Genomic DNA, 23,714 nt, shown 5'->3' on the forward strand with positions numbered 1-23,714 from the left:
CATGGACATTATTGAATAATGAAATGCTAAGGGACATTTGTCTATACAAAGGGTTAAATGCACACTGACCTACAGTTCCAGTTCAGAGGTGACAAGACAAGTGGAAACCAGTTGGAGATCTGATGTAAACAATAGATCAGAAGGATACCACAGGATTCACTAAGACATTTTACAACCCTTACAAACATTTTAGCATTTCAGCACAGATGGTGTACAAGGCCCTGATTTTATCTCAGTTCCTATCACCAACAGCCTAAGGACGTCACATTCTACCCCCCTGATCTAATGATGTCATCTGGTCTCTGAAGAATTTATAGAGTGTGGGCTGGGCTGTGAGAAAGAATGAATGACTATATAAGTTAGCTGCCATTGTAGGCTAAGCAAGCTCTCTCTTCTCACTCACCTCTCCCCTTCCATCTCTCCCTCTCCCCTTTTCCAACTTCCCTTTCCTTCCCTTACATTAGTTAGCAACGTGTTTCTATGTAAATACTTATTTTCTGTCTAATAAAAGAAATAATTTCATCAAGCAGCGTCCTGATTTCCTAAGCTAAAGGTAATATTAGTGTGGAAATAGTAACTAAAAAGTTAGCAGATTCTACAGTCTGTGTGAATAAAGAGTATGCTGGGCAGATATCATTATATTATTTCATTCTTGATTAAAAGGATAAATAAATACAAGTTATTTCTTTAAAGAGTGCTGAGAATTTATTTTTATTTATTGTGGTAGTTTGGAAATCACTCTCGTGCACCTATATTTACATATATAGATATTAGATATAATTAGTAGTGCTGTTGCTTCCACTATTTAAATCATTATCAATTAGTTTTTGACATGCGGTTGCAATCAGCTGGGTGGAGTGACCCTGGATGATTAGAATGACAGCAGTGTGCAATGAAACGCCTATAATTCACAGCCAGCCTGTACAAGCTGAGATTAGAGTTAACTGGCTAAAGTGGGCAGCCAGGAACTTGGTAGAAGAGCATGGGGAGCCTGCTCCTCTTAACAAGCTCCCTTGTTCCAATACCTGTTCCCTAGGCTCTCTTGTTCCTGGGGAAGAAAGCAAAGAAGATCCCCCTGCTCCACTCCCCAGTAACAGGGGAGCCTGGGGAACAGGCAGTGGAAAAAAGAGAGCATGGGGAGAGAAGCTACCCCTGCTCCTCTTCCCAGGAACAGGGGAGCCTGCTCCTCCCCAGACTCCAGTGCTCCACTGCCCAGGCCCCCCTGATCCTCTCCCTAGGTGCAAGAGAGCCTGGTTAGAGGAACAGGGGAGCCTTTGAAGAGGAACAGGGACAGCTTCTCTCCCCAGGCTCCCCTGTTGTTCTAAGCAGGCTCTTCTGCTCATAGGGAGAGGATAAGGAAACCCAATGCTCAACTGGAGGTCTGACTGAGGCAGTTTTGACTGAACTTGAAAAATGTAAGATTCCCCTTGGTGATATGAGCGGACAAGGATAAGATAATGGTTCCAATATAAAAGGCAAACACCAAGGTGTTCAGAAAAGGATCCTTGATTTAAACTCACATGCCTTTTAATCTAGTGGTGAACCTTCTTTTCTGTTGTGCTAAAAATATTTTTTTTTAAATTGTCAGGATCCACACTTCGTTGTAATGTTTTGGCATGCTGACACATTTATGATGCTCTGTATGAAATTTCAAGAGATGGCTCACACATAGCAATGGCACAATCTGATGCTGAATCACTCGTAAAATAATTAAATAACTTTAAATATGTGTGTTTCATTATATTGTGGTATAACATACAGAATAGAATAAACTTTCTCAGGCAAATTCTTCAAAGCAAAACAATGTATCTTCCGGATGTGATTGATGTTTTGGAATCCACAACTACTTTTTTGAAAGATTATCGTTCAGATAAAGCATTGGAAGATTTGATGAAAGAGGCATAAGAACTAACGTTAGAAATGGAAATTGATCCTGTGTTTGTTGTCAAATAAAGAAAATGAGGTTGTTTTTTTTATGAAACTCCAGATGATCCAATTGATGAACCTGCAAATTTTTTAAAAGTTGAGTGTTTTTACAGTGTTTTGGATGTATGCATTAATTCTCTTAATGAGAGATTTGAGCAAATTAAGCATCACAGCAGGCACTGTATAGATTTGCAGAATGTTTTGACTGATAAAAACTCAGAAGATTCTGATCTGGATGGAGCACAACTGTGTTGAAAGCTTACAATATTGGCTCCAATCTGGAAACCTGCAATGAAACCTAGTCAATTTCTGGCATATGCAGCTAAAATGGCTTTGCTCCAAATGTCTCCATTGTACCTCGTATACTATTGAGATTGCCGATATCTGTTGACTCTGGTGAGCAAAGCTTTTCAAAGCTGAAATTAATAAAGAATTATTGTTGTTGGTGGGACTTGTAATGATTTCTATTGAAAACGGTACTGCACAAGACATTGATTTTCATACTCTGCTTCAGGATTTTGAGAGTGCAAAAGCAAGAAAGGTTACATATTTTTAGGGCTAACATTGTCACCTTGTTTGAATGTTTGCAATTTCTTTTAAAGCACTTTAGGTAAATTAGTACTGAAAGACAACTTGCAGAGAAACTTACGTTCTGATGTTATAGTTTTGGAATAAGGTTGTAATGTAAAAGGAATCAAGGGATTAATATGTTGATTTGAAACTTCAGTGATCCTAGTTGCACTACTTCACTAAAACAGCAAGGCAAAACCTTAACAGCTATTATGTCTGTAGTGTTTTCCTATGTTTTAATATTAATATTTCTCATTATAAGTTCTAATTTGTGTGTGAACAGGATATTGTGACTTCTTACCCTAAGAAATTAAACTCTAAGTCAGCATGTTTGCATTAATTTGTAGTTTTATAACTAATTTTGTTGAACAACTATTAATAAAATGCACTTTATAAAACTACAATTTTTTTTTTCTTCTGTAAAAGAAAAATAAGTTAGCTTAATGGAGTGCAAATAAAATGTATTTGGTATGGGGGTGGAGGAGGGCAGGGAGGTGTGTGGCATTGTGGGTGGGTTATGGTGTAGTAGGGGATTTGCGGCGGGGGACTCCTTGTTCTTGTTTACACTGAAGACAGTTCTTAATGATTTTGTCTGTATGTTTTGGGTAATTGAAAAGCTGAAAAATAAATGTGAGCCCAATCAAATGCCTCCCTGATGGTATTACATCATGGATGATAAATATCTGCCTGTACTTCTCAGCATTGAGGATTAATTCTGACCAAATCCCCAACTCCATTTACAGAAATTAAGCCCAAACTTGCAAGAAACCTCAACCATGCTTCACTGTTCTACTATAGCCAACTATTTCAAAGTTTGAAAGTCCAGAGCACTCTCTTACCTTTTTTTTCTGCAGCTTAGTTCCTGTGTTTTTGTGCATAGTTGAGCTACTTGGCTTTGTTTCCACATCAAAATAGTATTTTGGCTGCAAGTCTTCCATGAACACCACTTCTAACCAAACTTCTCTGGCAAATGCATATACAAAGTGGGTTTTATCGGTAATCGACTTACCAAACAATATCCTAGAACAATATAAAGCCTCACAAATTCTCTTCAAACACGTCTACGCGTTTCAGCCCTGTAAAAGGGCCTTTCTCAAGACATAGTGAGGCTAATGTGAGGAATATATTTAAAGGATAGGTGATCAAATCAGCATCTAAACTACCCACCTCTATTGGCGCCAAAAGATTCAGATTCGGCAGACCTCGCTACTACGTTTGACGTCACAACCGGTTGCGTCAATATTGACGTCATATCTGGTCCCTAAGTGGAGACTTACATATTCTGAAAGCCTTAATAAAGAGAAGGACAGAAAAAGTAAAGCATATTGGGCACACTTGTTTGGGGTCAAAACCAATGCTGTAGGTAGTGTTGTGTGTCGTGTATTTGTTAAAACTTAACTTTTATATCAAATTAAAAAAAAGGAGTGGAATTTTCCACCAGTGAGAATAAAATAACAAACAAGTAATTAAAAATGTGTCCGAGTAATACTCGGTACGCAAGAGCTCCTCTCAGGTGTGATACAGTGATCAGTCTGTATCACAGAGTCCGGTGGATAGCTTAAACAATAAGTGTGAGTATCCTCAACTGTACGTTTGAACCTATATTGTGGATACCAGTATCAACAGTGATGTTAATAAATATATCACTTTATTATTATCTATTCGAAAACTACCTTATCACACATCGATTTTCTATGATTATTGGAGTGTTATACTTGTCACAAACACTTCTGTATAAATACAATATGATTACACAGTAAGTATATAGATATATATGTTCAAGGTGTTTTTACTGTAAGTAAAAGAGGATATATTTATCTTATGATATTCCACTTAGAGTCTCCCCCAATAGCCTAAATTTCCATTAATTATATTATAGGGTGTTCCCCCAAGTTAGAGGTATATGGGTTAATATAAGGGAATATATGACTCTGGTTATATTGATTCCACAAAGGGTTTGAGCCTTTGAGAGCTTGTAAGAAGCGGTTAGCTTACATTTAAATGCTCCACTATCATGAGACTAAACATAGTCTCAAGTTAAGTAAAGTTTTTTATGCTAACTATCGCTTAGTCAGAGCACTAGTAGAATTGTAACGGAATAGCTTCCAGAATTAAGTGGTACCACAAGGATTTACCTATAACTATAGCCAAAAAATGAGCATATCGCTCCAACAAGGTCGGGCTGAAAACAACCTAAGTCAGTAACATTAAAGGCTAATATTTGTTAAGTTAAATAAGCAAAAGTTTTAAATTCTAAGGTTTTTAAGTTTAAGGATAATGTGACTAAAAGAGGCCAACAATTAGAGCTAAAGCAACCGGACTGTAGGAGAGGAGCAGTGCGAACGCTTGAAGCGCGTTTCGCAACTGCTTTTTCAGAGCTCTGAAAAAGCAGAATATGTAAGTCTCCACTTAGGGACCAGATATGACGTCAATATTGACGCAACCGGTTGTGACGTCAAACGTAGTAGCGAGGTCTGCCGAATCTGAATCTTTTGGCGCCAATAGAGGTGGGTAGTTTAGATGCTGATTTGATCACCTATCCTTTAAATATATTCCTCACATTAGCATCACTATGTCTTGAGAAAGGCCCTTTTACAGGGCTGAAACGCGTAGACATGGTTTGAAGAGAATTTGTGAGGCTTTATATTGTTCTAGGATATTGTTTGGTAAGTCGATTACCGATAAAACCCACTTTGTATATGCATTTGGCAGATTGCTTTTCTTTTCCATTTTAGGTTTACCTATATCCGGATTTCCAGCACAATTGACTTTAGGATTTGTCACAACGGGATATCATCACATACGGAACCACTATTTAATTGGGACTATATTATTTCATATGGACTGATTAGGACTTTAAAACAGATTAACAGAGTTATTAAGAATCTTTAGAGTGCCGGCACACATCATCAATTTAGCATTGTTACTTTATTGTTTATGGTTTTTAACTCATAATATTTATTTGTAATCCTTCATTTGTATCTTTCTTATCCAATTGATTTAATATTGGACACTATTGATACCTTCCACTTCACACTGGTTCACATATATATATATATATATATATATATATTTTTTATTGGCCTTTTTTGGTAGTTTTTTCCTTAAAATGTTATTTGTGTATTATTAACTTGAGCTACTTAGACAGTTTTACACCAAACACTTATCATTTTTAGTGTAACCACATGGGATTAATTCTATGCAAAGGTTTATTCTCCACTTATTATTTTTTATTTAAAATACACGATGGTTGTTTCTCTGGTACACTAGAAACGGTCCGATTGCTATATGTCCTATTTGGACTACTTTTATTGCTATTGCAATGTGTTAATCTTAATAGCTTGATCTCTTTGTAATACCTGCTTAGAAACTCAATGCCATTACTGATGGTATATTTTTACTGTTTGATTTTAATAGTCTGTATTTCATTGGTCTATATTTACTATATCACTCTTTCCAACAATTCAAAATAAAAAATATACTTTATCTCCATTTGGTCTTTCAATGATACATTGTAGATTTATAGCTAGTTGTTAGTTTGATGCTAGATATATTTATTCATTAACTTGACCTGTGTAATACTTTAGCTTTTTGCGCTCCTATATATATAATTTTCAATCTCTTCTATTGATTTTGTTGTGAACTACCTAGGCGCCGGTAACTATATATTCCCTAATTACATTTAACACTATGATTAATGTAAATCAGTTCATGAGGAAATTAACCCTAAAAAATTATTATAAACACAGAGCCCTATTTGGCAGAAGCTAATAGATTATTCGGAGATAAATGTACTTACAAGGAAATTAAAGGGACAGTCTAGTCCAAAATAAACTTTCATGATTCACGTAGGGCATGTAATTATAAACAATTTTCCAATTTACTTTTATCACCAATTTTGCTTTGTTCTCTTGGTATTCTTAGTTGAAAGCTAAACATAGGAGGTTCATATGTTAATTTCTTAGACCTTGAAGGCCCCCTCTTTTCTTAATACATTTTGACAGTTTTTCACCTCTAGAGGGTATTAGTTCATGTGTGTCATATAGATAACACTGTGCTCATGCACATGGAGTTACCTAGGAGCCATCACTAATTGGCTAAACTGCAAGTCTGTCCAAAGAACTGAAATAAGGGGGCAGTCTACAGAGGCTTAGATACAAGATAATCACAGAGGTAAAAGGTATATAAATATAACTGTGTTGGTTATGAAAAACTAGGGAATGGGTAATAAAGGGATTATCAATCTTTTGAAACAATAACAATTATGGTGTAGACTGTCCCTTTAAACATGACCCCACAGTTAGTCTATTTTAAAGGTTTATTAGAAAGAGCAAAAATGGAAGGCATCATTAATAATGATTAGTATAGATTTATAAATATCCAATTACCTAGGACTCCTGTATTTTACTATCTCCAGAAAGTACACAAGAGTCTATACACTGTGTGCAGAATTATTAGGCAAATGAGTATTTTGACCACATCATCCTCTTTATGCATGTTGTCTTACTCCAAGCTATATAGGCTCGAAAGCCTACTACCAATTAAGCATATTAGGTGATGTGCATCTCTGTAATGAGAAGGGGTGTGGTCTAATGACATCAACACCCTATATCAGGTGTGCATAATTATTAGGCAACTTCCTTTCCTTTGGCAAAATGGGTCAAAAGAAGGACTTGACAGGCTCAGAAAAGTCAAAAATAGTGAGATATCTTGCAGAGGGATGCAGCACTCTTAAAATGGCAAAGCTTCTGAAGCGTGATCATCGAACAATCAAGCGTTTCATTCAAAATAGTCAACAGGGTCGCAAGAAGCGTGTGGAAAAACAAAGGCGCAGTATAACTGCCCATGAACTGAGAAAAGTCAAGCGTGCAGCTGCCAAGATGCCACTTGCCACCAGTTTGGCCATATTTCAGAGCTGCAACATCACTGGAGTGCCCAAAAGCACAAGGTGTGCAATACTCAGAGACATGGCCAAGGTAAGAAAGGCTGAAAGACGACCACCACTGAACAAGACACACAAGCTGAAACGTCAAGACTGGGCCAAGAAATATCTCAAGACTGATTTTTCTAAGGTTTTATGGACTGATGAAATGAGAGTGAGTCTTGATGGGCCAGATGGATGGGCCCGTGGCTGGATTGGTAAAGGGCAGAGAGCTCCAGTCCGACTCAGACGCCAGCAAGGTGGAGTACTGGTTTGGGCTGGTATCATCAAAGATGAGCTTGTGGGGCCTTTTCGGGTCGAGGATGGAGTCAAGCTCAACTCCCAGTCCTACTGCCAGTTTCTGGAAGACACCTTCTTCAAGCAGTGGTACAGGAAGAAGTCTGCATCCTTCAAGAAAAACATGATTTTCATGCAGGACAATGCTCCATCACAGGCGTCCAAGTACTCCACAGCGTGGCTGGCAAGAAAGGGTATAAAAGAAGAAAATCTAATGACATGGCCTTCTTGTTCACCTGATCTGAACCCCATTGAGAACCTGTGGTCCATCATCAAATGTGAGATTTACAAGGAGGGAAAACAGTACACCTCTCTGAACAGTGTCTGGGAGGCTGTGGTTGCTGCTGCACGCAATGTTGATGGTGAACAGATCAAAACACTGACAGAATCCATGGATGGCAGGCTTTTGAGTGTCCTTGCAAAGAAAGGTGGCTATATTGGTCACTGATTTGTTTTTGTTTTGTTTTTGAATGTCAGAAATGTATATTTGTGAATGTTGAGATGTTATATTGGTTTCACTGGTAAAAATAAATAATTGAAATGGGTATATATTTGTTTTTTGTTAAGTTGCCTAATAATTATGCACAGTAATAGTCACCTGCACACACAGATATCCCCCTAAAATAGCTATAACTAAAAACAAACTAAAAACTACTTCCAAAACTATTCAGCTTTGATATTAATGAGTTTTTTGGGTTCATTGAGAACATGGTTGTTGTTCAATAATAAAATTAATCCTCAAAAATACAACTTGCCTAATAATTCTGCACTCCCTGTATAAACCCTCTGGATGCCCAATTATATGGGACATATTAGATGTTAAAGTTCCTACAAGGTTATGTACAAACCATTCCATCTTATTTGAAGGATACCACAGACTTTCTTAATTCTTTGGAGGTCATTTCATGACAGGAGAACTTTATTTTAGTTATCTGCGATGTACATTCCCTATATACTAATATTGATCATCAATTCGACCTTAAAGCTGCCAAATACAATTTGTATAATGATTTTAAGATGAAGACACAATAAATTTAATTCATTGTGGAGTGTATACCATTTATCCTAACCAATAACTATTTTCAAGTTTAATAGTAGATATTACTTACAACTTAAGGGGACAGCTATGGGCACAAGTTTTGCACACAGTTATGAGAATTTACTTATGGGGTTGTTTGAGAAAGAAGCAAAAGTATGGAATCCGACTTATCCATAAAAACAGTCCTTTATTAGATCCACATAGGTAAAATGAAACACAAGGGGAACACAGCAAATCCTGCAATGGTGTCAAGGGCGCAGCACTGACAGGCTTACGCGTTTCAGATATACATCCGTAGTCACAGCCTGCATTGCTGAACCCAACACCATTATCACCATTGTATCTGAACCTACCACCATTACCACTATTGTAACTTTAGCTTTCCCAGACAGTCACATTATATTCGAATCATATATGAATTTTGTCCCTTTTTTTTGTCCCTTCTTTATCATTTACTGCTAAATGTTAAATTTAATCAATTTTATTACATGTTACATATTGCTTCTTCGCTGTGTATGCATTCTGAAAGATCAATGAGTGTATTGATTATCTTTCCTTCAATTTTGTACTATTTTTCTACGAATTTGTTTAAATGCAAATGTTTTCCTGCTCTTCTGGTTACGTGTATAAACACTGATTTTTTAGGGGATGGGTTCCTTTCTATTTCCTGATTGGTTAACAGTCAAGGGCGGGTTTTATTGTTTTACCTATCACATTTGTTTAAGCTCTTTTTAAACAGGTGTTGGGTTCAGCACTGCAGGCTGTGATACGGATGTATTTCCGAAACGCATAAGCCTGTCAGTGCTGCGCCCTTGACACCATTGGCTGCGCCCTTGACACCATTGACGGATTTGCTGTGTTCCCCATGTCTTTCATTTTACCTATGTGGATCTAATAAAGGACTGTTTTTATGGATAAGTCGGATTCCATCCTTTTGCTTCTAACCTCTTTGTTCCAGTATATCTGACGATTCTGGCTGTTGTGTGTAATTGGAGCAAGAGTGCATTCTATCATTGGCTGGAGGACAAGTCACCTGAGAGCGAAGTCGGAGTGACGTATGGATAGCGGAAGTATTCCCTGTGGGGCCGGCCGGTAAGGACCTGTGAGCTGCATCATGTCGAAGTGAGTGAGAAGTTATCCCCTATTCGTTTACAGCACAGGTTAGTGGACCGGATCGTGAGCCATTGTGGATAGTGGCAAAGAAGCCTGTGCCAGGTTGTGGTGATTTACCCCGCACCTATCTTTACGCCTTTGAATTAGTCTGGACATTTTGTGCATACAGCACTGTATAACGACAGTTATTGATGTATCTAAGTTACTGGGTTTACCTTTTTTCCTCTTGTTTACATTATTGGGTATATACAGCAATCTAAGTCTCCATTACACTTGCACAGTTGTGGAAGGAACACAAAAACCATTTTATTCTCTTTTATCAGTGACTGCACGTACCACTAATCCAACTGACTGTGAATTAATATTCTCTGAGGACAAGAGTGTCTTAGCCTTAAGTACACTGTTTGAACACATGGAAAATCTGCTTAAGGAGCCTAAAACCCAATGGGACATTTGGACATTAGAAAAGTATCGTAGTCTGAATATGATTCCCAGAGGACTATGGGTGTATAAATTTCCCACCTTTGATGTAGATGTCCAAGAAAAGGATTTTGTTGATTCATGGAACAATGTTCTCGCTGAGTGTTCTTTACGATTGATGGAATTGTTGATACAATATAAAAGTAAATTGTTGGATATCACCAGGAAAGATATTAATGAATTACACATTGAGATGAATAGGAGATGCAATAATCCAGATTTTGCCAGGTTTGATAAAACTTTAAGAGATCTTGTGGCCAAAGGTAGATCAGCGATTATGGAAACAAAGCATACTAAGTTTGTGAGGGATAAGTATGATTATTCCAACAATTTCGTATATATTTGGAATAAAAAATCCAGAGGCAATTTTAGATTAAATCAGCCCAAGTTTGGGAGGAGGAGACGAGGTAATAGAAATTGAAAGAATAATAATAAAAATAAGGGTAATTCATCTGGAAATGTTACTTTCTCAGGAAGTGAGACAGATTGCTCCAGTGACGGGGAAAAATATTCAGATAACACATCAGTGAATAATACTATGTCAACTCCAATGAAGGGCCCCACACACTAGTGCTCTGATTTCTAATGCTATCATCACAGGGGGTCAGACAGTATGATACCAATTCTGATATATCAGTGGTGAGACCGAAGCAGACTTCCCTCTAATGATTTTGATGTATTTCAGATCATTCTTCCACTGATTCGGTACTGACCCATGCTGGTGCCACTGATACTAGCAGCTTTGGACATAGTTGTTACATTATTGTGTTACAACAGCTTCAGTTGGAAGCCACTGTTGAGGATGGTTACACCAGCAAAGGTCCCAGTTTAAAGAAAAAAATCAACATTTTACCCTATTCAGAGTAGAGGGAGTGTCATTGAGACCTTTTACAACAGGGTATAAAAAGATCTGGTGAATTTGAAAGACAACAAACCTAAGTATAAACACAATCTGACTGTTTCTGAGAAAAGGGCTCTGGTTACCCTTAGGGAAAATAGGGCATTGGTCATTAGAAAATCAAGACAAGGGGGGAATGGTGGTAGTTATGGACCGGGTATAATATGTCAATAAAGGTTTGAGACATCTTCAGAAACCAGATGAGTATTTGATATTACAGAGAGACCCCACTCCACTATGTCAGATGGAATTGAGACATTTATTGGATGATGGCTTAGAACAGGGGAGTTTGGATCGGGCTACAGTTGATTTCCTGATGGTGGAACATCCCAAAACTCCCCTGTTCCACTATTTACCAAAAACACATAAGTCCATGGACAATGTACAGGGGCGTCCCATTGTTAGTGGGGTGGATTCCCTTCTGGGCAATTTGTCGGAATCGCTTGATCACATTCTACAACCTCTAGTATTATCACTACATTCGTATGTGAAGGACACTAGGCATGTCCTTAATGTGTTGGATAATTTAAGGTGGACTCCAAACTCTAAGTGATTAACTGTGGATGTTGTGTACCTTTACTCAAGCATCCCCCATTCCAAAGGAATGGAAGCCATAACCTTCTTCCTTTACAACTTTACGGATTACACAGAGGTATTTAAGACGTTTATTCTGAGGGTAACTAAGTTTCTGCTTACTCCTAATTTTTTTAAGTTTAAGGATGTTTACTATCTCCAGAGATGTGGTACCGCCATGGGATCCAAATTTGCACCGTTTTTTGCCAATTTATTTCTTGGATGGTGGGAGTTTTACCACAACTTTGGAGATAGTAACCCATTTAGGGAATGTATCTTTTAATATAAAATATACATTGATGATCTGTTATTCATCTGGACAGGAGATGAGAGCAGTATTCCCCTCCTTATTGACTTTTTGAATAAAAATAATGTGGGCTTCAAATTCACTTATGAATGGAACATAATGTTGGCCTCAAATTCACTTATGAATGGAACAGCAAACACATTAATTATTTGGATTTGTCCTTGGTGGGTACAGAAATAGGAACCATTGAATCTACCATCTATAGGAAACCTATTTCTGGCAATTCACTGTTATTAGGTACTAGCTGCCATCCCAGGCATGTCCCTTTTGCCATTGCAAAAGGTGAGTATACCAGACTACCCATAGTGCCCAGTATCCTCAGATATGTGCGATTGTGCGCAAGCATTTCCCTATATTGTTGGCAGAAGATAGATTGGTTGATACAGTTAAGAATGGTTTAAGATTTTCCTATAGGAAGAGTCCAACTTTGGGTTCTATTCTATCTCCCACATTACTAAAGCCTGACAAAAAATCAGTTGGCTCTTGGCTCAAACATACAGGTATGTACAGATGAAGGCACCACAAGTGTAAACCATGCAAATTTGTAAAAGTTACTAAAGATTTTACTAGTATGGTAACAAACAAGAGTTACACTATAGGTGCATGCATGAACTGTACAACTGAGTATGCAGTGTATCTTATTGAATGCACCAAGTGCCGGATCCAATACGTGGGGCTCACTTCACAGGATCTCAAATCAAGGATCAGGGAACATCTTTCCTCATTTACTACAAAAAGGGCCACAACTCCTATTGTACAGCATTTTGGGGTTTTACACAATAATAATCTTAAGGGTTTCTCCTGGTGTGCCATTGAAAAGATTAATAAACCTATGAGAGGAGGCAACATTGACCAGTGGTTAGCTAAACGAGAGGCTTATTGGATTTTTACTTTGGGAACATGCTCACCTAAGGGTTTAAATTCCAGGTACGATGTTATGAATCTTTGGGAATGATATGTGTCTCTAGTATTGAATCAAGTTCTTAACACACAATTCTATTTGATGTGTAGTAGTTTATCTACTCATAATTTAATTAAATATGCTACTATGAATTATTGGGAGAGAGACTCTGTGATACGTTGGGAACTCTCACCCTTGGGGTCATCATATTGATTCATTATTATTAATATTTAATATTTATATATTTTTTATTATTTAATTATTATTTTGCCAATTGTGTATTTGGCCTTTTATGTGGGCAATGCTCAAACTTCATATTATGCCCCTCATGTTCAGTGTTGCATTCAGAATATGGTAAAATAATGTTCATGAATATTATTAAAATAATTTTATGTCTCTAGCATAATATGGGTATGAAAGCTGCTCTTCACTGTGCATATATTTATGGTGTTATACTGTGACACATTAACAATGTATCACATTAGGTACAATCTCGCCTTGGATAACATCATAACTATCTTACAATAATTTGTCTTAATATCATTGGCAATTATTTCGTGTATAGTGGGTTTTAAAACTGTGCCAAGCTCCTTAGGATTGTGTTCTTTAGTAGTAACAGCATTATTACCACAATTGTATCTTTAGCTTTCCCAGACAGACACATTATATCCGAATCATATCTGAATTTTGTCCCTTTTTTGTCCCTTCTTTATCATTTACTGCCAAATGTTAAATTTAATCAATTTTATTACATGTTACATATTGCTTCTTCGCTGTGTATGCATTCTGAATAATCATTGAGCGTATCGATTATCTTTCCTTCAATTTTGTACTATTTTTTTACCAATTTGTTTATATGCGAATGTTTTCCTGCTTTCCTGGTGTATAAACACTGATTTTTTAGGGGATGAGTTCCTTTCTATTTCCTGATTGGTTAACAGTCAAGGGTGGGTTTTATTGTTTTACCTATCACATTTGTTTAAGCTCTTTTAAAACAGGTGTTGGGTTCAGCACTGCAGGCTGTGACTACGGATGTATTTCCGAAACACGTAAGCCTGCCAGTGCTGCGCCCTTGACACCATTGCAGGATTTGCTGTGTTCCCCTTGTGTTTCATTTTACCTATGTGGATCTAATAAAGGACTGTTTTTATGGATAAGTCGGATTCCATCCTTTTGCTTCTAACCTCTTTGTTCCAGTATATCTGACGATTCCGGCTGTTGCGTGTAATTGGAGCAAGAGTGCATTCTATCATTGGCTGGAGGACAAGTCACCTGAGAGCAAAGTCGGAGCGACGTAATGGGTAGCGGAAGTATTCCCTGTGGGGTCGGCTGGTAAGGACCTGTGAGTTATCCCTTCTTCGTTTACAGCACAGGTTAGTGGACCGGATCGTGAGCCATTGTGGATAGTGGTGCCAGGCTGTGGTGAGTTACCCCGCACCTATCATTACGCCTTTGAATTAGTCTGGACATTTTGTGCATACAGCACTGTATACCGACAGTTATTCAGGTATCTAAGTTACTGGGTTTACCTTTTCTCCTCTTGTTGTTTGAGAAAGATCATATACTGTATATGACTCCCCATGGTGCGCAAACCTTGTGCTCTTTAGACGTTTTATAGATTATATCTTTATAATTTAGAAAGGAGACTTGGAGATCCAGGGTTTATTTTTTGAAGATTTAAACTCTAATAATTTGTGACTGTCCTTTACCCATGAATGCAGTAAAAGTAGTATAAGTATACCCCACTTTACAGCGCTTCGCTAATACAGCACTTTGTGGAGCTGAAGTTCAACCTCCAAGGATTTTGAAACAGTGCTGTAATCATCGTGAGATTGCGAGAAAAGTGACTGCACCATTTTGTTATGCTAAGTTCACTCTGTTAACATTATTACAGCACAATCTGTGTCTCAGTGTTATAGTCTGGCAAATTTTACTACAGTATTTGTCACTATTTTACAGGTTATTGAATACTAATTATATACTGTGCTAGTGTTAAACTAAACGTAGCACTATTGCACACCTAATGTATGTTAGTTCAGACATGTTTTCAAGTCTTTAAACACACTGGCAAGTGAAAAGAAAGCTAAAACTGCTTTGTTTCACTTTAAGGCGGTTTTCACTTTACAGCGGGGCTCCGGTCCCTAACCCGCTGTATGAGTGGGGTATACCTGTATACATTTTCTTGACGTCAATTTAAGAATTGTGGAAAATAAGAGCAGACGCTAATAATTATTTTCACTATGAAAGCTGCCACCTAGAAATATGGATTAACAATATACCTAAGGATAAATTTTATAGGGTAAGGAAAAACTGCTCACAAATGGGCGACTTTTTGGAACAGGCAGGTAAATTAGAACTAATAGAATAACTATTTTGAGTATCCAATTAGAAACAATTAGAGCTTGAGAAAGGCTGTGCTAAGCCAAAACACTTTGCTCTGTATTGTGACTTCTTTGGGCTTCCGTAGTCCTGCAAGTCTGACGGCGTGAGAGTTCTTGGAACTTGATCATATCGACTGTTATCCGTCCCTGACTGATTAGGAGGTGTCCGAGAGACAAGCGGCATTCGGAGAGAAACCCCTGGAGACCAACTATCGGCACTCGGTGTAAGTAAAAGTGTACACCTTGCCATTTGTACTTTACCGCTGTTTAAAAGGATTTCTCTATCCTTCTTTTCGTCAAAACTTTACGGCTCTGTGCAGCTCTGCAACTAGCTTAACAACTAACCAAGATATCAGCTTGTTTGAAAAAACACGCTTTGAAAAAAACACGCTCTTTTTATCTGCTTAAAAGACTATCCTGCTTAAAAAGACTTCCTTGCTGACATCAAGACGTTTTTGTTTGTGTCTGAAAAAGACTTTCAGCCTATTTGTCTATTAATCAAGCTTGAGCTGTATATTGTATGTTTGCTGCTACTCATTTTAATGTTATGAATTGTTAGATTTTATGTCATGAACTGTAAAACTATTTACGATTATCTGTTATATTTTTACCTATGATGATTTTAATTTTATTATCAAGTTGATTTTTTTTTTTATATATATTTGGGTGAATCTATTGTATTTATTTCATTTTATTTAATTAGATTATCTTCAATTGAACTTCACACACTATTCCAGTTACTGCAAACATTTAGCTAACTTTGTGACAGCGCAGCTGTATCCAATTACATGCCTGCAGTTTTTACTGCAGTCAGTGTAGTTATTCTTTCCTAAAATTTCTGTTTAATAAGAAATAAGGGATTCCTTGTTTACATACAGCTGCTTTTTGTGTTTAATCTTAGCTCTGTGGCTTGTACATTTTGTGTCTATATGAGGGTAATGGCCGATATCTGAAATTGTAATAATGTAACGTTTTGGGGCATTTTTAATATTATCGTAAAGGTAAGTAAAAGTCTCGGATATGGTATTGACTAAATCATTAACTACTGGACAGGAACTTTGTATTTCAGGGTGAAGATGAAAATGTGGATGAAAAGCATTGTTAGCATTAAACGGCGTGGTTTTAATAGAAGAATGAAAAGAGTTGTTCTGAGCAAACTCAGCCAATGGTAGAAGAGTTGTCCAGTTGTCATGTTGTTGAGAGGTATAACAATGAATGTATTCTTCCAGCCAATGGTTTATTCTGTTTGCCCGTTGGTCTGGGGATGGAAAGAAGTTGATAAACGCTGACTCCATGGACTACCAACCTCTGTTATTATAGAGGTTGGTAGTCTGTGGAGTCTAATTACTTTATTAATTAATAGCTTTGCTGTCTCCAAGCTAGTTGGAAGTTTGTGAAATGGTACAAAGTGAACCATTTTCGTGAATCTGTCACTCACAACCATTATAGTGTTATTCTTTTCTGATATGGGCAATGCAACAATAAAATCTATTGCTATTTGTTCCCAAGGTCTCTCAGGCACTGGGAGTGACATTAAATAATCTGCTTTTATGTTTTCTATCTGTTTTGCATGTCGTGCAAATTTCACAGGATGTAACATGCTTTGTTACATCTTGTTGAATAGTGGGCCACCAGTATGATCTTTTTACAAGATCAAGTGTTCTATTAACTCCTGGGTGTCCTGATAACTCTGATTCATGTACAGTTTCAAGAATAGTATTTCTTAATTTAGGGGGTATTTATAATTTTGCTTTATAATAGAGTAGACCATCTTGTTCTTGATTTAATTTATATGTATTCTTGGTTACATCTGATTATTGTTCATCTTTTAATTTATCAGTTGTTAATTACCATGCCAAGTATATAATTTTCAGGTATTAATGGGCCAGTAGATGGTGTTATTTAAGGTTTACTTGGAAGTCTAGAGAGAATATCAGCCTTAGTATTTTTATTAGCTGGTCTATAGGTTATATTGTAGTTAAACCTAGACAAAAAAGGCTCCACCTAACCTGTCTAAATGTAAGTGTTCGATTTGTTTTAAGATACTGTAAGTTACAATGGTCTGTATATATAATGATAGGTTATTTAGTGCCTTCTAGGAGGTGTCTCCAATTTTCAAGTGCACATTTTATGGCTAGGAGCTCTTTCTCTCTGACATGATAATTAAGTTCTGATGGTGATAGTACTCTAGAATAAAATGCAACTGGGTGAAGATGACCTGTAGAAGTTGATTTTTGGGATAAAACAGCACCTAAGGCATAATCTGATGCATCTACTTCTAATGTATATTGAAGTAATGGGTTTGGAAATTTAAGTATGGGTTCTGAAATAAAAGAATCTTTTAAATAAGTGAATGCTTGTTCACAAGACTGATTCCAATGAAAACGTGAGTTAGATTTAGTAAGATTAGTTAATGGTTTCGCTATAGAAGAGAAGTTTTTTTATAAACTTCCGATAGAAATGAGCGAATCCTAGAAATTTTTGCACCTGTTTTATGTTTTTTGGAATAGGCCAATCTTGTATGACTTTTACTTTTGTATCTTGCATACTAATCCCTGTTGGGGTTATGTGGTATCCCAAGAAGGAAACTTCAGAACTATGAAAAATGCATTTTTCTGCTTTTACATACAATTTGTTTGCTTGTAACCTTGAAAGAACTGATCTGACATGTTTAATATGATCAGATAAGTTAGATGAAAAAATAAATATGTCATCTTAGTAGATAACGACGTATGTGTCTAATAAATCTTGGAATACATCATTAATGAACCTCTGAAAGGTGGCTGGAGCACTGCAAAGCCCAAAGGGCATTACTGTGTACTCGAACAGACCATATCGGGTTTGAAATGCAGTTAGCCACTCATCTCCTGAATGTACACGTATGAGGTTATAAGCATCTCTAAGGTCTAATTTTGTATAGATAGTTGACCCATGTAATCTTTCTATGAGTTCAGGGATGAGTGGTAGCGGATATCGGTCTTTAACTGTTCTTTTGTTAAGTTCACAGTAATCCACTATGGGTCGCAGAGTTTTATCTTTATTAGTCACAAAAAATATACCAGCACCAGCTGATGATGTTGAGGGTCGTATAAACCCTTTTCTAAGGTTCTCGTTAATGTATTCCTTTAACCTTTCACGTTCGGGATGGGATAATGGAAAGATATGCCCATATGGTATGTCTGATACAGGCATTAATTTAATTGGGCAGTCATAATCCCTGTGAGGGGCCAATGTTTCTGCCTCAATGTTATCAAATACCTGACTAAAATCAGAATAGTACTCAGGTATTTGGTTTTCTGTAATGTTGAGTAATGTTTGTGTCGTTAAACAAGCGGATAAGCAATATGTTGAGTCAAAATCTATTTTATCCTCTTTCCAGTGTATTTGTGGCTGATGTAATCTTAACCAATATAAACCCAGTACTATTTGGAATATAGGGGAAGTTATCACATCAAATGTAAGATATTCTTGATGTTTGTTTTGGATATTGACTAAAAGTGGCATAGTTTGATGGGTTATGGGTCCAGTTTCAAGATTTTTACCGTCAATAAGACGCACAAAAACTGGTTTCTGCTTTTTAACAATTGGTATTTTATTTTGCTCCACAACATTTACATCAATGTAGCTAGCAAATGCACTAGAGTCCAGTATGGCTTCGCTGTTTATTCGGTTGTGTCCCCACCTTAAAGAGAGGGGTGTTTTAAGGAATGTTGGTTTTTTAGTAGTAATATTAAAAATCTTTTCAATAATTCTGGACTTACCAGGTTTCTGTTGTTTTAGGGATGGGCAATCAGAAACAGAGTGATCAGCAGATGCACAGTACATGCACAAGCCTTTTTCTTTTCTTTTTTTGTTTTTCTTCAAAAGTGATAGGACCCCTAATAAAGCCTATATCCATGGCATCATCATTAGAGTTAACTGTATAGGATGGAGGTTTCATTTGAGGATGTTTTGTGGAAAAATCATTGCTATATTTTTCCTGTTTTCGCTCTCTAATTCTTCTGTCAATCTTTATTACCAATGCCGTAAGGTTTTCGAGAGATTCAGGTATATCTAAACGTGCCAATTCATCCTTTATATTTTCAGATAGACCTAATCTGAACTGATTTCTCTATGAGACCTCATTCCATTGGGAATAAATTCAGAAATGTAGTCCTCCACAGGTCTTTTAAGTTGTCTTAATCCACACAATTTTGTTTCAGCAGTTAGCTGTCTATGTGGATCCTGTAATATAAATTAGCCATGGCATTTAGAAAATCATCTACTGAGTTCAGAATAGGGTCATTAGATTTGAAAAAGGTATCTGCATGAGCACGGGGTTCTCCTCTTAAGAAGGAAATAAGTGTAAGCACTTTAATGCGATCATTAGTAAACGTTTTGGGCTTTAAATTAATAAACAATTTGAGTTATAGAATTGTATAAATGTTTTTCTATCACCAGATAATTTGTCTGGGGGACTAACAGGGGGATCGGGAGTACTGTCAGAAGGAGGTGTGGTATTACTGAGTCCTTCTTTAATGATATTTTTCAAAGTGAGATTTTCCACCTGTAAATCTCTGAGGCCTTGTGACAGTTGATCTACTTTATGAGATAATTCCATTATATGGTTTTGTAGATGTGCTGAATCTGCTGGATGTTTTCAGGCTTGGTATTCTGTAACAAATGCCTAAATTAGTTTTAAATCCTTCTTTGAGTTTAATAGATTTTTTGTATACATTGTTTATTTAAATTTATTAAAATAAAGTATGTCCCATGGAAGGTTATGGATTGATTTAGAAATTGAATAACAATCCATAACCTGTATGGGTGAAACTTTATTATAAGAAACATTATGAATAGAATAAGTATTTACTGTTAAACCCCTTTGAAACTCAAATCAAATTCTAAATACATACAGCTTCTGAATATATACTGCAGTAAATGAAATAATGGATCTGGATTGTGGAAGTTTAAGTTAACTTATATATGTACCAATATTGAAGATAAGAATAATAAATTTGTTGTTCAGTGAAAAAATGGAAATAGGTAATCTCACCAATCCGATATGAAAATAACAGTAAGGAGATTTGGCAGCAGCAAGTTCCTTGAAAGCTCTGATCACCTTGAGGGAGAAACGCCGACTGAAAGCCAGACCACATGATCGGTAACTGAAGGTGACGTCACAGGCAGAGGATGCGGTAGTGAAGACAGTGCTGAACTGAAGGGAAGAAATCCTGAGAACAGGTAGGTAAATACAAATGGCTGTAGACCAGACCAGGAGGCTAAGTAAGCAGTTGTAACTTCAATACCAAGCAAGGTATTGATGTTACACTGTTGTATTTAAGGACAGCAGTTGAAAATGGGAGTAAGAAGGTTAACGCCTCTTAAAGGGACATAATATGTTACACTATATAACATAATTGGTGCCTGTTATTTCATTTTGTTTTTCTGCAGGAGAATTCTATATTTAATAATGCAGGATTTAGATAGTCATGTGCCTCATGTAACTTTGTATTTACTCAGGTTCAGGATTAATGCCTACTAGATGCACTTTGCCCTGTATTACATCCTAGTTGCTGATAATTTTAACCTTTCTAATATTGCTTTTACCAGACATATTTTTTTTTGGAAGGTAAAATGTCTTAGCAAGCTGTTGTTTAGTATCTCCACACTCACATGGTTCTGATTTGTGTCTACCAAGGTTTATCTTAAGTAACCTATAGCTTAACCATATTTTCTTTTGGTGAACTATTATGCAAATATGAACCTTTCTTATTAAGACATTTTCTCACTTTACCTTGGGTCTACTTTGCTTTGTTAAAGCTTGGTTATTTGCTTGGTCAAGCAATGGGATACTGCTTATTAGTAACACTCTGCTTAGTATTATATTTTAGCAAATAACAGTATAGCTCTTGCTATTATTACTTTTATTAGACATATCTTTATATAAGTATATCTTTATATAAGTACAGGGTCTCTACAAACTGTTGTTTAATGCCCATACATCTACGGCATCCTGCTTCGATTTATAACCACATGTGTCTTGTTAATATGAGTGGTCTATGTACCTGTATATATCATCCATACCTCTCGGGGGGACTATTAGGCAAACGCAAACCTTTAGTATTAAGGCAGTTACTCCCTTATCACTGAGCGTACTCTGTTTTGTTTAGGTTAGTTTATTTGTTCAGAGAGCTACTAGACTACTGCTTATTGGAAGCAATTTGCCTAGCAATAAAAATGACCCTCCCCAATATTGCTCTTCTCAGACATATCTTTTTTACAGGTATAATATTTCAGCAAAATGTTGTTTGATATCTACCCATTCACAGGGGCCTGACTTGAGTTTGCAGTTATATATGTCTTAATATGTTAAATAGCCTGTATATCTTTATATATCTTTAATATCTATTTAGGGATTGTCTAAATGTGATTATTTCCCATCAAGGTAGCTGCTTATGTACTTCTGGACCTATTTTGATTTGTTTAGATTATATGATATGTTTAGTTTAGTAAAAATGAGGGAGTTCAGGTGACAGACAGTGAGAAAGCTTTGGTAAATATGTGCAGTAAATATTGTACTTGCATTAAATGTACTACCATGTAATTTTATTTCACGATTTAATTAATCGCTTGTTTTGGAATGTTATCTCTTATCCATGTATAACTGTGTCTTTGCAATTAATGTCTTCTATTTTCATATTTGTTGCAGCAAGTGCTTTTTGACAATGTCTATTTTAAATGTCTTTATTGTGCCCTTGAATAGCACTGAACTATTTGTTTGTAACCGCTTGCATATTGTAAACCTGAACTCTTCTCAATAAAAATAAGTTAAAAAAAAATATTGGAAGAAAGTATAATCCCATGTCTTCTTATAGTCTTTAATAATTACCTTATCGCTAAAAAAGAGCCCTCTAAAGCCTTTGCTGAATCTAGGATATCTCTGATTTTAAAACAAGGAAAAGATCCAGAGAATATGGACTCTTATCGCCCTATATCCTTACTAAATATACACAAATCTTAGCTTCCCGGTTACAGATGGTTTTGGAGATAATACTGACTCATTATGACACACAGATTAAAATAGGAAAGAGATCCGGTAAAGATGCGGTGATTATTACATTAGACACGCAAAAGGCCTTTGACTCCCTGGTATGGGATAATCTATTCTTCTCACTGGAGAGATTTGGGCTGTCTGGGCACTTTCTGAACTCAATTAAACAAATATATTCTACACCTATAACCTCACTCCTTATCAATTTTCAAGTGTCTTCAAAAATTACTTTGGGCAGAGGCACAAGACAAGGATGCCTCCTATCCCCTCTCCTATTTAATATGGCTTTGGAGCCACTGGCTATTTTTCTAAGAGAGCTGGTTGAGGGAATCAAGTAAGGTGAGTCAGTATTTAAACTTTCACTCTACGCAGATGACATGATCATATTTACAGAGAATCTAAAGGAGAACATACCAATTATTGTTTAGACTCTGGAGCAGTATAAGTCCTTTTCTGGGTTCAGAGTTAATGAGACGAAATCGGATAGTCTTTGGTTAATTAAGAATACTCTCCTAAAACCCCCTTTAAAGAAGCCTTAGAATATATTACATACCTGGGATTAAAAGTTTCTCCTAACCCAGATGCATGATATAAATTAAACATCCCCCCATTAATAGAGTCTCTTTAACAAAAATGTTAAGCTTGGATGAGTCTCCTGATCTCCCTGATTGGGAGAATAAATTTAATTAAGATGATATGGCTGCCCAAGTTCCTATTCATCTTTCAATCTCTCCTAATATTACTTGTTCAAAAAGATCTTAAATTAATAAAATCTTATATTCGGCAGTTTATCTGGAAAAAGTTAAGACCCAGAGTCCAGATAAGGCAATTTACCCCGAATAGGAAACATTTTGGGTTAGCACTCCCAGATTTTTAGAAATACAATCTAGGGCTATCAATCTATTGGAGTCCATAGAGACAAATGTATTAGATGAGGATCCCAACAAGTTATTTAGGTCACTGGAGAAGGTGTTAATTATGGACGCTACAGAATTTGCATGATTTGATACTATTGGACAATTATATAATGCATAATGTTATCCAAAGAGAATTAAGAATCAAGAAATTTCCGGCGTTCCAGTTAGACGAAGTGGAATTTTCCACAGAATGGGAAAAAGCGCTGCATGATTGTTCAATAGTATTAATCGAAATATTAATTAAATATAGAGAATTTAAGTTACAGAAATTAAAAGGGGAAATTAAAGAACTATCAGAAAAAATAGTATCATTTAAAACTATAGAAAAATTGAATAAAATCAATGAGGATATCAAAAG

Source organism: Bombina bombina, chromosome 4 (assembly GCF_027579735.1).
Source record: "Bombina bombina isolate aBomBom1 chromosome 4, aBomBom1.pri, whole genome shotgun sequence".
NCBI lineage: Eukaryota > Metazoa > Chordata > Amphibia > Anura > Bombinatoridae > Bombina > Bombina bombina.